Below are 15,141 nucleotides of genomic sequence, written 5' to 3' on the forward strand. Positions count from 1 at the left end.
CTGATCAAAATAAAAGAATACTTTTCAAATTCCAAGTGTTTCCAAATTGTAAAAAATTTTGCATCATTAAACATGCACAAATCGTACGTAGCAATACATGAAGACAAGATATTTTTGTGAAGTTTATAGACAAACGTTTATTCATGTACAAATTTGAAATCAAAATTTGTGCACAACATTGTTCTGACGCGATGACATCAGAAAATTTTTTACTACACAATCCGTGAGAAAAAGTAGCCTTAAATTTAACTACAATAACACATTTTGTATTGTAACAGTTTTGCTTTTCTGTCCAATTGGCCCCTAATCAATTTATGAACTACTAAAAATTTAATAAAAATCTACAAAAATTATTAGGGCGCCACCAGGTTTAGTATCACGGTTCCTGGAACCGATCCAGAGCTGAGAAATCTTATCTTAGGGTAGAGAGAGTGGAGGTAGTATCACTACTTCTATGTCTTTGACCACAAGCTCAGAATTGTAAAAAGAAAAAAAACACGCGTTGGCTGATTACCGTGACGCTTCCTTGCAACTGTTTACTCATTTGCATAAAGCTTTTCATTTTTTTTTCTCAAATCGAGGGCGAATAATATATATGAGTATATGTGGGTGGAAATCGCTCGTGCGAGACACTCGAATAATTGAAATCATATTTCGCCTGCCTTCGGCAGGCTCGTGAGATCTTACTATTATCCTTCGTGTCTCGCACTTCGAGATTACGAAGGTAGGTGTTTAAAGCAATCATTCTTTACTTTTAAATGTTATTTATTTAAACAGTACAGAGCAGAATGAAAGACAATAAAATAATTCGGATAACTGTTGACCCTAAAGGCCATCCCTATAACTTCCCGCTAATTCCATACCTAACGCTCAAAACTTCACTAATGATGTTTTTGAGCTCTCCGAGCTTAAAGAGATAGATATTCTATGCTTTTGAGCTCTTCGAGCTCCAAAATCTGATAGAAGTTTCAAAGAACATTATTTTTTGAATTTTCAAACCACAGTAGCTTCCGAATAAATCAACTGATATGTACGCGGTAGGCATTTGACGCAGTTTCTCCACTCTCATAAGGAATCCTTAAGTTAAAATTGATTAAGCTCACACACACACACACACACACACGCTCGCGCGCGCTACAGACATAGTGACACCCTCGCGGGGGTAGTCAGGGCAGCTTCGTGTGATCTCAGAACGTCGAGATCTGAAGAAAACTCGATTTTTGCAAAACGGAGTAAAAACAATAGCTTCCCGATTTTTGAAAATCTTCGATTTTCTTAGCGGTAAGTTAACAATAAAATTGATTTCTGAATAAACCAAATATTTTTATCAAAAAAATAGAATATTGATAAGAATAAAATTAATGATGGGTTAATCACAATAATAAAAATAAGAATAATAGCAATTTAACTTAAAAAAAAATTAAAATAATTATCCAGATGTACGAATAGATATTACTGAGTCTGCAAAATTATTGCTGTTAATATTTATTGGTTGTTGGTAGAAATCGGCAAAAACTTTGAATTAGGCGACCAACCAGCCACTTTTTTAATTTCTGCGATATTTAGACCTTTTTCACATACCTTGGAGGTTGAAGCATGTTGCGTAGAATGCGCAGGAAACCTTTTGTCTGCTTTTAAATGTTCTAATGTTAACCTAATCCAACGGCTGATTGTCTCACTTGTAAAGGCTTTATGTGGTTTGTTAAAAGAAATAAAAAGAAAATCTATACTCCCTCAAGGATTTTTCGTCACTTATAAATACCGATTGAAGGTTTGCACAATGCATAATTCACGCCGATCATGAAAGAAACGTAACTTCAGTACCAGTAGAAAAGTTTTAATCCTATCAAGAATAGGTATTTCAATTTTGTGCTCGAAAACAATAATATTCGAAATTTTAATTAATGCTAAGGTTTGAATACGGTTTCCAACGCCAACAATACTACCAGCTTATTTTTCAATTCCTTCAAGGTTAAGTTTTCTAGCAGAAACCATGATGCCAATTTCTTTAGAACTGGATCGACGCCCCACGTAGATTCGTATTTCGGCAAACTGGGCCTTATCTTCGATAATCCTTTGATAAAGCGGCTTATCAGCTGACTGTTTATAACATTCTCACTTGATATTAAAGACAATGCCGCTTTAGCAGAATTCAATGTACTATGCCCAATACCATCGTCAAACCTTTCTGACAGAAATTTTAAAATTGTCTCAACATACACATTGAATGGATTCCCGTTAATTTGCTTATTTCACCGCCACCAGAGCTTCAATGTTCCATTGTAATTCTTAAGCGTTGGTTCTGTTAAAGAAGCTATTGTAACGGAGTGATAGTTACCCCTTAAAGTCCTTTTTATCCGCACTGTGTTAGTTATCGACTAATCACAGTGCGCTGTGATCTTAAGTCCTCGTAACCATAGCTGAAGCTATGAAACAAGCCAGCTTGCATGAATTAATTTTAATTTGTGATAATTTCTAATGTTGGTTTGCGGTCACAGGCTATATAAATATCCAGGGAGTGAGTTATGGTGACCATAGTTTTGCCGCCAAGTTGAGAATACCTCACCAAGAAAAATTTACACCAGTACCCGAAGACCAGGAGTTGCAGCTCATCGAAAAAGTGCTGATAAGAATTACAAAAAACTCCAGGTACAAATAACGAGTTAGTTATTCTTCGGGACTGCGGCATCAGCCAGGCCTCATGTCGATTGAAGGTCACCGCCATTCCGTACTCGGTCACAATCGTTAGTTTTCAGAATTAATTTTCGAATTAAAAATTAGAGAAATTATGAAATAATTAATTAATAATACTAGGACCTAATTCGGGTTATTAATTAATTTGTTCAGGGAATTTAACTAATCCCTGTAAGGCTGTTAATTTTACACATAGACCTATCTGGTTAATAATACTAGGAACATAATTCGAATTGTTAATCTCAGTTTCTTATGTTGTGTGTAGTGTTACATCCCAGTTACCTCTCGGGTTTGTAAGTAACCAGTCGAACAACTAGAGCTGGAGATAAAGATGTTATGACCTTCAGAGTCGTAAGTAGAGATTTTTGAATTAACTCCGAAATAACTAACTTTGGTGAATTCAATTAACAAATGAATTTATTTAATTACTTTGAATACACTTTGAAATTATACGATTTGGCAACTGCCGTGAAGTACGTAGTAACATTAGATTTTATAGTTTCTCGACAAGGATTAATTATCGAAAGTCTTAAGTTTGTAACTTTAAGATCAAGAAGAGCCCCGAACTACCCGTGCACCCTGCTTATATCTCCTCGTCCAAGAAATTTCATTAATTGTTATATTGCTCTTTATCTCAATTGTAAAAAGGATTGTATAAATATATAATTTTCTAAAACGAATTTCTGTGTTTGAATTTTGGTGCCTCCCAGCAAACTCTTAGGACCCTGACCTATTACTCCATGTTCTGATCCAGTTCTGGATACTGAGTCCAAAAATCTAGTGGTGCCCTTGATAAATAAAAGGGGCGATCAACGAGCAAACGAAATCCTGTTTCACTATTGAAATGTTAATTGCTTCTGCTGGTTTTACTTTTAATAACAACGCCTGATTGATAACCTGACGGCAACCAGAATAAGCCGTAGAAGAAGAAACCAATATATTAAGATCAACATCAAACCGGATCTAATCTCCTACTGATAACACTTTGAAGGCTGGAAACCAAACCTGAGTCGGCCAATAAGGAACAACTAAAATGCCTTCTGCTCTATCATCTTTAATCTTCCTAATCACTTTAGTGATTATTGAGAATGGAGGAAAAGCATAAAACACCCAATCAGATCAATATATTGTAAATGCATCAAAGGCAAAAGCTCCAGGATCTCTTTTCCAAGAAAAATAGGTAGCACACTCAGCAATAATGCGCGAAGCAAATAAATCTATCTCCAGATTTCCAAAATTTGTCGTAATTCTATTGAATGCATAATCTTCAAGTTCCCACTCAGCATCCGAATTATCGATACGTGATGAATGATTCGCTTCGACATTTTCCTTTGAAGGAATATACGATGCATAAACCCATAGCTGACGAGTTTCACACCAATTTCACAACTCGCAAGCAAACAAATGAAGAGCAGAATAACGGATGCCTCTCATCCGATTGATATGGGCTAACGTCGTAGTATTGTTGACCATAAGCAGAAAATCTGAATTTTGAAACGGAATTAAATTGTTTGTTCTCGTTCTCCTTAATCACCCCTTTATATATTTAGGGTGCCACTGGATTTTTATACACAGTATCCAGAAACTGGACCAGAGCATGGAGTAGTTCTACAGGGTTGTGAGAGTACCCTCATATGGATCGTTTATACCGCGATTTATAACTCATTTCCGTGTATTTCTCCCCCACCCCTCCTGGGCGTCTATACACGGCTTCCTATCATAGTGCTTATTTCCGACAGTATCCTTAAATGGAGTGACCATACCACGGTTTCTAAGCGTACCCAGGAAACAGACGAGGATACCATGAACCCCTAGGCAACACTGTAATTATTTTCACACGCATACATAATATTAATTATCCAAACACATGAACTAATATTCTCACAATTTTACAGATTAATTTTTCCAAGATCATTATTCAATTCCATTTTTCACTTTAAAATCTGATTATTTTACTCATTAATTAATTTACACATAAAGATTAATTCACTTTAAAGATTAATTAACTTTTTCTAAATCCTGTAACAGGGTAAATTACCCTAAATCGATAAGTCGCCAGAGATCGATAATTAGTCGACTCAGCACTGGCGCGCCCCGATTTTCGGGGTCTTCCGTTTAGTAATTAAGAGGGGGGGGGGGTGGAATGGGTAAGTGCTCGGGAGTCGGAGAGTGACAAAATCAGAAGAGGTTTGATAGTCAGCCGCACCGGTCACTACTCAACGAAACAGCAGGTAATTATTTTTTTCGCACGTGAATTTTCGGAACGCTGCGATGATTTTTTTTAAGATTGTCTTTCCAATCTTTTAGACAAAATTTCTAACATTGGTTCTGTTACAGGAAAAACTGAACTTAGAGTGAGGACAATTCCCCGGAGTGAAAAAGAATCTAACAACCGGTACGTGGAGGACTCACCACGGTAGACAGACATCGTGGACGTAGTAAGACAATTACCCAGGTACATTATTTCATTCCGTGGGTGGAAGATAGACCGCGGTTTGTACTCGGTCTATCATTCCTCTTCCTTTCTCTTTTTATTCAATAAATAGATCGTAGAACATTTGCTAGTTTTTGGATTGAGTGATTTTCATGGGGGTTTATACCCGGGGATCGCTCGATCGACCTTGCGGGGGAAATTTTTAATATCTAAAAGTTTTCAATCAATTAACTAACATCTAAGAAAATTCATTAAATTAATTTTTCAATAATTAACTGAGTAAAATTGATTGATTTTTGTCATTGAGAAAAATAGACAAATTTTTATTCGTGGAATTTTGGTCAAGCGTCAGTTTTTGTGTCGCATAAATTCCGATACCCAAGGTCAAGCAAAGACTTGACTAGCTAATGTTCTAGCAATTGAAGTTGACTATTTCGACTCGTGTCGAATTTTTATAATTGATAATTGATCAGAAAATTGTTGACAATATTTAATATTAAGAATTAATTACTAAGATTATTATATTTAGAATTTATTATTGAAAATAAGATAGATCGGAAAATTATTAAGTATTAATTGTGAAGAATATTATAGTAAGAATTTATTATTGAAAAACAATACCGATCAAAGAAAATTTATTAAGAAAATTATATTAGGGAATTTTTATCGAAATGATTATATTATAAAATTATTTTAACAAGTATAAATTTAAGTAAATTAAGGGGATTAGGTCCGTGAAGGAATCAAATTAAAATTACTGACACTTAATAATTATCGGCGTGGATGTTAAGTCCAAGAAATCAGTTAAGTGAGTTAGAATTGTCATAGTAAAAGTTTAATAAGAATTAGTTAATTAAACTTATGTTAATAATTTTGAAGTGAATGTAAAGGTTTATATTGTGATTAAGTTAATTCAAGGCATTAAGCCTCTGGTTCTATAGAGATTAGTTCAAAGCTATTTAGAGATTGATTGTAAATTGAAAATTGTCGTTAAAAAAATTTACCAATGATTGAATGATTGAATATTGTAATTAAATTAAATTCATTCATTCTATTAAAATTGTAAAATCAATTGAGCGAAGTCTGGGTTAGGTGTGTGAAGAATTGAACGGGTTATGCGTGATAGAGAGTGTTAATAGTGTTAAATTCGGTAGTCCTGTGGACTTAGTTTTAAGTAGAAAAGTGTGTAAGTTAGTTAGTTTTGGTCGTCCGGTGGACGTTTAATTTTAAGTTTAGTTCTAAGACAGGTGTGGGAGACCGTTTGTTCGAAAAAGCCCGTCTAGTCATTGTATCGTCATTGGTAGGTTCGTTTGTAAATATCGTTTATTTCGCAGTTATTCTCCGCTTCGAGACATTATAAGTGTGTGAGTGAGCGCTTAAATTTGTTAAGTTTGTAAAATTTTTATTGTTAATAAATACCGGTATATTGTTAATTAAATTTTTATTATTCAACAGCACCTTCCTCCACTCTCTCTACCCTAAGATAAGTTTTCTCAGCTCTGGACCGGTTCCAGGAACCGTGATTAATAATCCTGGTGGCGCCCTGATAATTTTTATTGTTGTTAGTTTTGTTTAGTTATTTATAAAATTGATTAGGGGCTAACCTGAGCAGGTAAAACTGTTACAATCCATTTATTCTGATTTATCCTAATACAAATTTTTTATTAAAATTCATAACGAATTAATTGCCGTGGTCTTAATAATACAACAATAAATATTTAATTACAAGAGATCTTTGTGTCTTGAATTAATAGATTAAAATCTGACGACAAAGGTCTTAATAATCTGTCGACAATGTGTTCGCTCCGTCCGAATATTTTACAAAGTTATTTTTCATAAATTTACTTTTGTCAATTTTATTTTGACAGAATTTTGTATTATAATTTTACTTAATTATTTTTACTGATTTAATTTCGACTGACTTAATCCAATTGATTATATCTGATTTAATTTCGACTAAATCATTTTACTTGTCCCTAAATAACTGAGTTAACTTAATTTCGACTGAATTACTTTATTTTACTTTCTTTTGTTATGTCTACCCCAAAATTTTTCTTTAACTTTAAATCACCCGCGCAGATGGAAGACTTCCCCATGCGCCAAAGCCACAATAAAATATAAGCTACGCGACTGCTGGTTGACTAGCGGGGACTTCTGCAATCTCAGCACCGCGACTATTTAAAAAGGCGATCAACAGCCAACGCCTTGTCTTTGCTCAGTTAATTTGACTTCCGCGTTTAACTGACGGGCCCGTGCCTTGTAAAAGTCCCTTATCTTAATTTGCGCTGCACTTAAGACGAGTTCAGATTCGGTTCAACCGGCAGGCCACATATTAGTTTTAATTGTCTACGAGTCGGGATTCTCAAAGTTCTAATTTGCTCTGCACTTAGGCGAGAGGTCGATAAGTAGGTAAAATCTAGAGAACTGAATTCTCAAAATTCTAATTTGCCCTGCACTTAGACGAGAGTTCGGTCGATAAGTATAATATCTTTTAACTTAATATCTTTCAAAGCTAAATTTGCGCACTTTACCCTACGGGGGACTGGAGGACGTTAGCTCAAACAAATAAAATTCATTAATATAATTTTGATTAAAAATCAATTTGTGAAAGTGTAAGTTTTAATGTTTATAAAAATAAATCTTAAAAAGAAGTGAAATTCCATTCGAGTTCGTTAATTTCATAAGATAAGAAGCCCTTAGAATAAGCAGCCCAAATCCATCCAACTCCATCCGCTGCGAGAACCAACCAAAGGGCCGAATCAAGGAACCGGCGCTAATAGCTGCCCTGAATCCACGGATCTGACCATCAATAAAGTTCCTGTAACAGTAAGTACATCTACTCTCATAAAAATCCGTCAGTCTCAAACGAAGGCGTGGTAAGTTCGTATCTCGAAAATGTCCGACATAAATAATTAAAACAACGGAATTAAAACCTTCGTTGCGTATTCTTTAAACTGTTAGTCCAAACCTCCACCGTTTACGCTACCGCTCTAAAAACGCCCTTGGACATAACACTTTTGTGTTACTTGAAACTTGGAATTTATTTTATTTTATTTTATTTGAGAATTGGGGATTATATGTTACTTTACAACGCACTCAGATTTTAATCTCGACCTTGCGTGTCCTCTACTCAGCGTTTTAGCGCGAGACAAGATGGCTGACTCTCTCCCAAACTTTTTTCGATTTTTTTCTTTAAACAAAATTTACAAGCGTTTTATTTCTATTTTTAACAATTATTTCCTGATTCTAACTTTTACTTCTGCTTTTATTTTAAATAATTAAAATTAATTCCAAATTATTAATGTTGATTTTAACTAATTTTTTTTTCTGACTTGGGAACTAAGAAGAAAAGAGAAAAATATTGACCAGAAACTTCTTGAGTTTCTACAATCTCACCTATAGAAAGCATTCTATCGATTTCAGATTAGATGCAAACTGACTCTTGTTCCGACCATGCTCTAGGCAGTGTGGGAGGGTAAGTCTGTAAAGGAGTTGACTCAAACCGTATTTTATACCCTTTAACTATCTGAATTACAACTTTGTCCTCAGTGATAAACTCCCCAACCTTCACAAAATGTTACAAACGACCCGCAAAAGTACTTACGTTACGCTTGGTGACTAATGATTCTGGGAGTGCTGATGTTGCTGCTATTGGTTCGATTTCGAATAACTCGATTGTTTCCTGGAAGTCAGTGGTTTTTTTTGCTGCTGTCGCTGTTGCTGTTGTTGTTTTCCGGCTCGCCGGAACAAATGATTTCTTTTGACCCGACGAGCTCCTCGCAATTGAATGACCTGGTATTGTGAACGCCTTCTTAACAGGAACTGACTTCATCTCCTCACATACTTTATCAATGGCTTTGATCTTATTAACTTTGTCTACCAATTTTTCACTTATCAAATAATCATCAGTTATCCTCTTTTTATGGACCGTTGCCCAATGCTTGGATAGGATAGGCAAGATGCAAGCTTTACATGCGACTGTTTGAGATCTGTGGATCTCAATCAATAGGTTCGCAGCGTTCTAATCTTGCTTCAGATTCTTAACGTGATTTTAGTCCCTCAGAGGCGCTAAGAACTCAATCACTGGGACCAATGCAGCTAGAGCAGACCCAGCAAGCTTCTGTGTTGAACAGAAATATTTATCCCTCTTCAAGGATGACTCTTTTAAATTTACCGCCACCTCGTCATTCAAAATCGGCGGTTCTTATGACAATTTACACTTTCTAGAATATTTTTTCAATAAAGAATCTTTTACCTCTTTAGTCAAGCCGTCTGGCAGGTATTTCTTCCAGCGTGTTGTGACACTGGAGTGCAGAACCAACTCGGGTTCTTTGAGGACGGGATCTTCCCCGAAGATACGCAAGCCATCAGCATCCTACTCCCAAGGAACCTCAACTTCCTCTGATGTTGATGATTCCTTCGCAACTTCTTTATGAGAATCACCACTTCCTGGGATATTCTCGTTCTGAATTACTGTTTCATTGGCTGGAGTGACCTGAACTGTAGAATCTTCGATGTCTTTTGAAACCTCGGGATCCTGTACATTTGTATCTTCGGACTCATTCACACGAATATCGTCATCTGTAGATAAGTCGAATTTCAGATTAAACATCTCTTAATGTCAACAAAAAAGAAGTCGAAGTTAGATTGTGAACATTGCTCCTATTTTATGTCTCGGATAAAACAAGACAGTAAAATCTTAACTTTTCCTTCCAGATACAGTGTGCTTATTATATGAATCCTATTATACCTTACGGATAGAACAAAACATTTGTATGAATAGATGTAATTGTTATGATTCTTCGTCTTTGAACATCATAATAAGCCTCATGGGCATGAGTGTGATCACGCGGTGTCAATATAACGATCGCATCTCGTGCTAACGCTTAACCATAACATTATATTCACAATTACCTTCAATGTTTGTGCAATTGTCTCAAATGGCACCGATGCAGGGGCATTTTGTGCTGAAATAAGTTCCCTCATCATAAGGAAACCCGACATAATATCTTCAATGTTGTCCTCCGATTTACGCAATCTTTTAGAAGTCCTCTCGTTCGAACGATCCCGGCTTCTAGATTACTTGCGACGACCCATTATTAGAATTAATTTTCAAATTAAAAAGAAAATAACTATTTACTAATTGTACTGACGTGTGGTCTGTATGACACAAAAAACATGAATGAGTAAACAGTTGCAGGGAAACGTCACGGTAACCAGGTAACGCTACTATTTTTTCTTTTTACAGCTCTGAACTTGTGGTCAAAGACATAAAAGTAGTGATACTACCTTCATAATCTCGAAGTGCGAGACACGAAGGATAATAGTTATTTGTCTTGTGTGTGAAAATGTTTATCACAAGCCTGATTTTAATAAACATCTCAAAGGTAGATATGAGTGAAATGTTAGTTACATGTCCAAAACATTAAATTGACGCCATAACCAACAAATCGAATGTGGATTTGAATACATGAATACAATGGATGAAAATGCTCGATAATAGTTGCACTTATTCAATTTTTTCATAAAGAAGATCTTAGAAATCACTTATGTCACAACTTGTGGTTAAAATCGTCTAAAAATAACCAGGATGTTACTGATTCAGCAGAGCTTAATGACCTGTGTATGTTAAAAGTAGAAAATAAACTCTTAAGAGGATTAAATCATGAACTAAAGAGTAAAAACAAACTTCCGGATAGTACTGTTAATAAGGTAAACAATCAAGTAAGTGAATTATCGTATGCTAGTGTAAATAAAAATAAACCAAAAAAAGTTGAGCGAGTACCTTATATTTACGTAAGACAAAATGACAGTAATAATTAAAATCTTGAAACCTTAGCAATGGTTAAAAATAAAGTAACTTGTGATCTTGCTATTCCCTTAAACATGGTCAATAAAAGGAAAGAAGTGTTACGCTCCCAGAATTTTGCCCAAAATTGTGTATTTTATTTTTATAATTATTATATTGTAACGGGTTTGAACCGTCCCTTGGTCACCCCTTTATTTGAATTTAATAATTAAGGGCGCCACTGGAATTTTTATCACGGTTTCCAGAACCGGTCCAAGCAAGAGAGATATCACAGAGTCGAGAGAAATCATAAAAGTTCGACATAAATAAAAACAATTAAAATTGGCATCAATTATAAATTTATTTTAGCAAATTGACAACAATTAAATCTTATTTTAATGCTCACACCAACACTCATACTTATAAAAGTTACTTATTCCTGACGATACCCTCATATGGAGCGTCTATATCGCAGTTTCTATCATAGTTGCCTATACCTGACGGTACCCTCATAAGGAGCATCTATACCGCAGTTTCTAACTAAATCGCGCTGTCCACAGGACCCTCACGCTCTAAGACTCTAGATATGACCCTGGGTGATCGCCTGGACCCCTGCCCAAGGTTCATACCGTCCTTAGCCCTTTCGCTGTCGCCCGGACCCTCACTACGGGACTAAGGAACCTGAAGTCGACTAGGACAGAGGAGGATACCATGACACTAGTCGACAACCTGCTAATACTAACCTCCTCGACAGCCCGTGAACGAGGAGTATATACTGTAAAATATTTTTCACACATACACACACACACAATTCTCAATAAAACAATTTTATCCAACTACATACTTGACTCTAATTTACAATTACTTTAAAATCCAAGATACTTTTTACAACATAACTTCCTGGGAATCAAATCTCCCGGTCCCTAACTTGACTTCGATAAATAATTTTATTTAAATTCTGGTTGCTTAATTATTAGTATCACAGCAGCGTTTTATTCAACCAAAATGTTAGATTAATTAAATTTTACTCGAATTCAAACTACCTGAATAATCGGCTTATGTCTCTTTTGGATTCCAGTCAAGATTTGAGACTTAGTCTTCAACTTGGTAAAAATTTCCCAAGGCTAAATTTTATGTTAATTATTTTTAAAATCATCGTACTGGAATTTGACAAATTTATTTATCGAAGTTTATTGAACAAATTTTCTTTTGTTGATAATTTTACTCTTGTAATTTTGTTCTATAAATTAAATTACTGCTTAACAATTTTAATATTCTAATTTAAGGAATTTGTGTCTATGGTAATTTTATTTTAAAATCTTTGACAATTTTCCAAAAGTAAATTTCAATTACTAATTTTAATTTTGAATTTTACTTTATTTTTACTTATTGATTTTATTGTTTAATTTTAATCTAACTTGGACAAATTTCTAATTTTGATTTCCTTTAGCTTTATTTTAATTTCTAATTTGTAATAAATTTAATCGACAGAATATCGCTTATATAAGTGACGCAGTTAACTCGAAATTGTCGATATCAAAATTTCTGATTTATAAATTTTAATCTAAATTTATTTGACCAATTTTATTTCTTTTATTTTTAAATTTAAATTTTTCCAACTTATTGAATTTTCTATTTGTTCAAATTTTATTTTAACTAATTTTAACCTCGATTTATAATTTAGATATTTTAATTAAATTCGAATAATTAATTAATTAATCAAGTAGGGTGATTGGAAAATGGAACCTGGCCTGTGCCTAGAGTTTTCCGGGAACGACGCAATAATTTACCGAGGTTAAGCTTTATTTTGTACCTGAGAACTTTTGACGATTTCTTCTCTTAAGATCGGCTCTCTTTGCTGTTCTCGTGGATTTATATTATAGGTAACTCTGTCAGCCAAAATCACGGTGTTCTCGGTACTCGGTTCGCTTGCGTCGCAGCTCGGGGTTTTCAGCAATAATTTATCTGGAATTTCAGGATAGTTAGTATTGTTATTATTGGATAATTAGGCTGGCTAAATGCCTAGAAGTAATTATCAAATTTATAAGTTAAAATAATCGCTCTGAAGGTTCCACAGGAATCTCAGAGGAATATTAATATTTACCTGGTATTTCCAAAATCCCGTGTTAGTTGCTCGAGCTCCGGCTTTACAATAACGTTTTTCCGTTCGGCAACTTCACTTGTCCCTCGTGTGGGATTATCCCCACCGGCGGAACGCTTATTCCCTAGGCCCCGGAACTTATGTAAATTTTATTTCTACTGCGCGAGCATCTTAGACCACAGCGCCCTGTGATCCGTCGATAACTAACCATGGCTAGGGTGATGACCTTCAACGGGTAATGAAGAAGCCCCGTGACAATATTTTAAATAAATTGATCTTATTCAATTCTTTAGATGGACATTCAGGTATCTGTTGCTCCGCTGGTGGCTTAATCAGTAGCTGAGTAACGGAAATCTCGCAATAAGACATCGGCAGAGAGTCCACGGATAGTCCAAACATCTTGCGTTAGCATGGGACCCACGCCTTGATGACTCTCTCAGGGAGTAACCTAAGCTGCAAACATGGCTGAGATACTGTTGTTAAAACTAATCTGGAGCCAATTCAAGTCAGTAGATCTAAAGACTCTCTTGAGCAGAGAGCACTGTCCGACTTGAATCTTTCCAGATCCTTATTCCAATAAACTAATTACATTAGAAACGCTATCGAACAAACATATTATGGGGGCAACCGCTTAATAATAGTTCTACCCCATATAAGAATACATATGGTGTGAGCGCTCATCAGCAGTTTCACCTGCCAAATTCCTTCCGGTAAGAGTGCTCAATAACTAATTTTGTGGATTTTATTTGCTTTTTTTTTTTATATTTTGACAGCTAGTAAAGCAATGTTCATAAAACAATAGGTACATGTACTCTACAAGCTTTTAATCATTTAATTTTTATCTTTCATAGCCGCCGATTACTGATTAAAATATGATTTTTAATCAACTTATGAACATAAATTCTGTCATTACAACGAATTTAAATATTTGTGAGAAGTTCTGGGCATGTTATCACTCTAAGTTAGTGCAGTTGTTGGTAAACTTTAAAATAACTTATTTTTTAACTTCCCGCTAAGAAAATTGAAAATTTTCAAAAATCAGGAAGTTATAGGTTTCACTCCGTTATTCGAAAACCGAGTTCTCATCAGATCTTGACGTTTTAAGGTCCTAGGAAGCTTCCCTGAATGTTTTCGCGATGATGTCCGCGCGCGCGCGCGCGTGTGTGTGTGTGTGTGTAACCCTTTTATAACTTTTGAACGGCTTGACCAATTTCATCGTGGTTGGTGCCATTCGAAAGGGTTTAACCAAACTTAGATTTTCTGAAAATTTAAACCGATTCGGACCAGTATATTTTGAGAAATTGTAAAAAAACTACAAAAAAAAATTTTTTGAAACGTGGTTTTTTTGGAATAACATTCAAACGGCTCTACCGATAAATTCCAAAAACTAATTAGCTCTTAACATCAAAAAACCACGTCGATTGCTGCCAGTCAGGTCAAAATCGGTTGATTCGTTCGTGAGTTATCGTAAACGATAGAAAACCGAAAAAAAGTGTTTTTTCGGGGTTACTCTGAAATTTTCGGTTCGATCAATTAAAACCTGGAGATAACTTATGAGGATGATGAAACTGCGTCGAATGTCGTCAACCGCGTGGAAATCGGTTGATCCATTCGAAAGTTATCACGATTTGAAAATTCCAAAAATATTGATTTAATAAACTCCTATCAAACTTTTGAGCTCGGAGAGCTCAAAACTACACGAAAATTAAATTTTTGAGCTGCAAGAGCTCAAAAACATAATAAGTGCAATATCGAGCGCTTAATTACGAAAGTAGCGGGAAGTTGCAGGGATGGCCGTCAGGGTCACCCGTTTTCCTATTTTTTTTTTTTTTTAATTTATCAAATTTTATTTTTTTTTTTCATGGCCGCCCCGACCAGCAAAACTTCGGCTTCGCAAAAGTCAGGTGGCGCTCCCCTCACACCTGGCAAAACCTCGGCTTCGAACCGGGTTTACAAAACTCCTCCCACGAGGTTGCGTACTTTCGGCTGGAGAGCAAGAAAAATAGTATACAACCCACGACCGGAATGTTGGATGCCCCGACATATGTGACATGATAGCCGAGGCTACGCCTTGGTTATCATATTTCTGTTATGTCCACCTCAAAAATTTTTCTCTTCATTGAA

This window comes from Cotesia typhae, unplaced genomic scaffold (assembly GCF_013202065.1).
Source record: "Cotesia typhae breed Kobodo isofemale line unplaced genomic scaffold, CoteBio_Ctyphae contig_44, whole genome shotgun sequence".
Taxonomy (NCBI): Eukaryota; Metazoa; Arthropoda; class Insecta; order Hymenoptera; family Braconidae; genus Cotesia; species Cotesia typhae.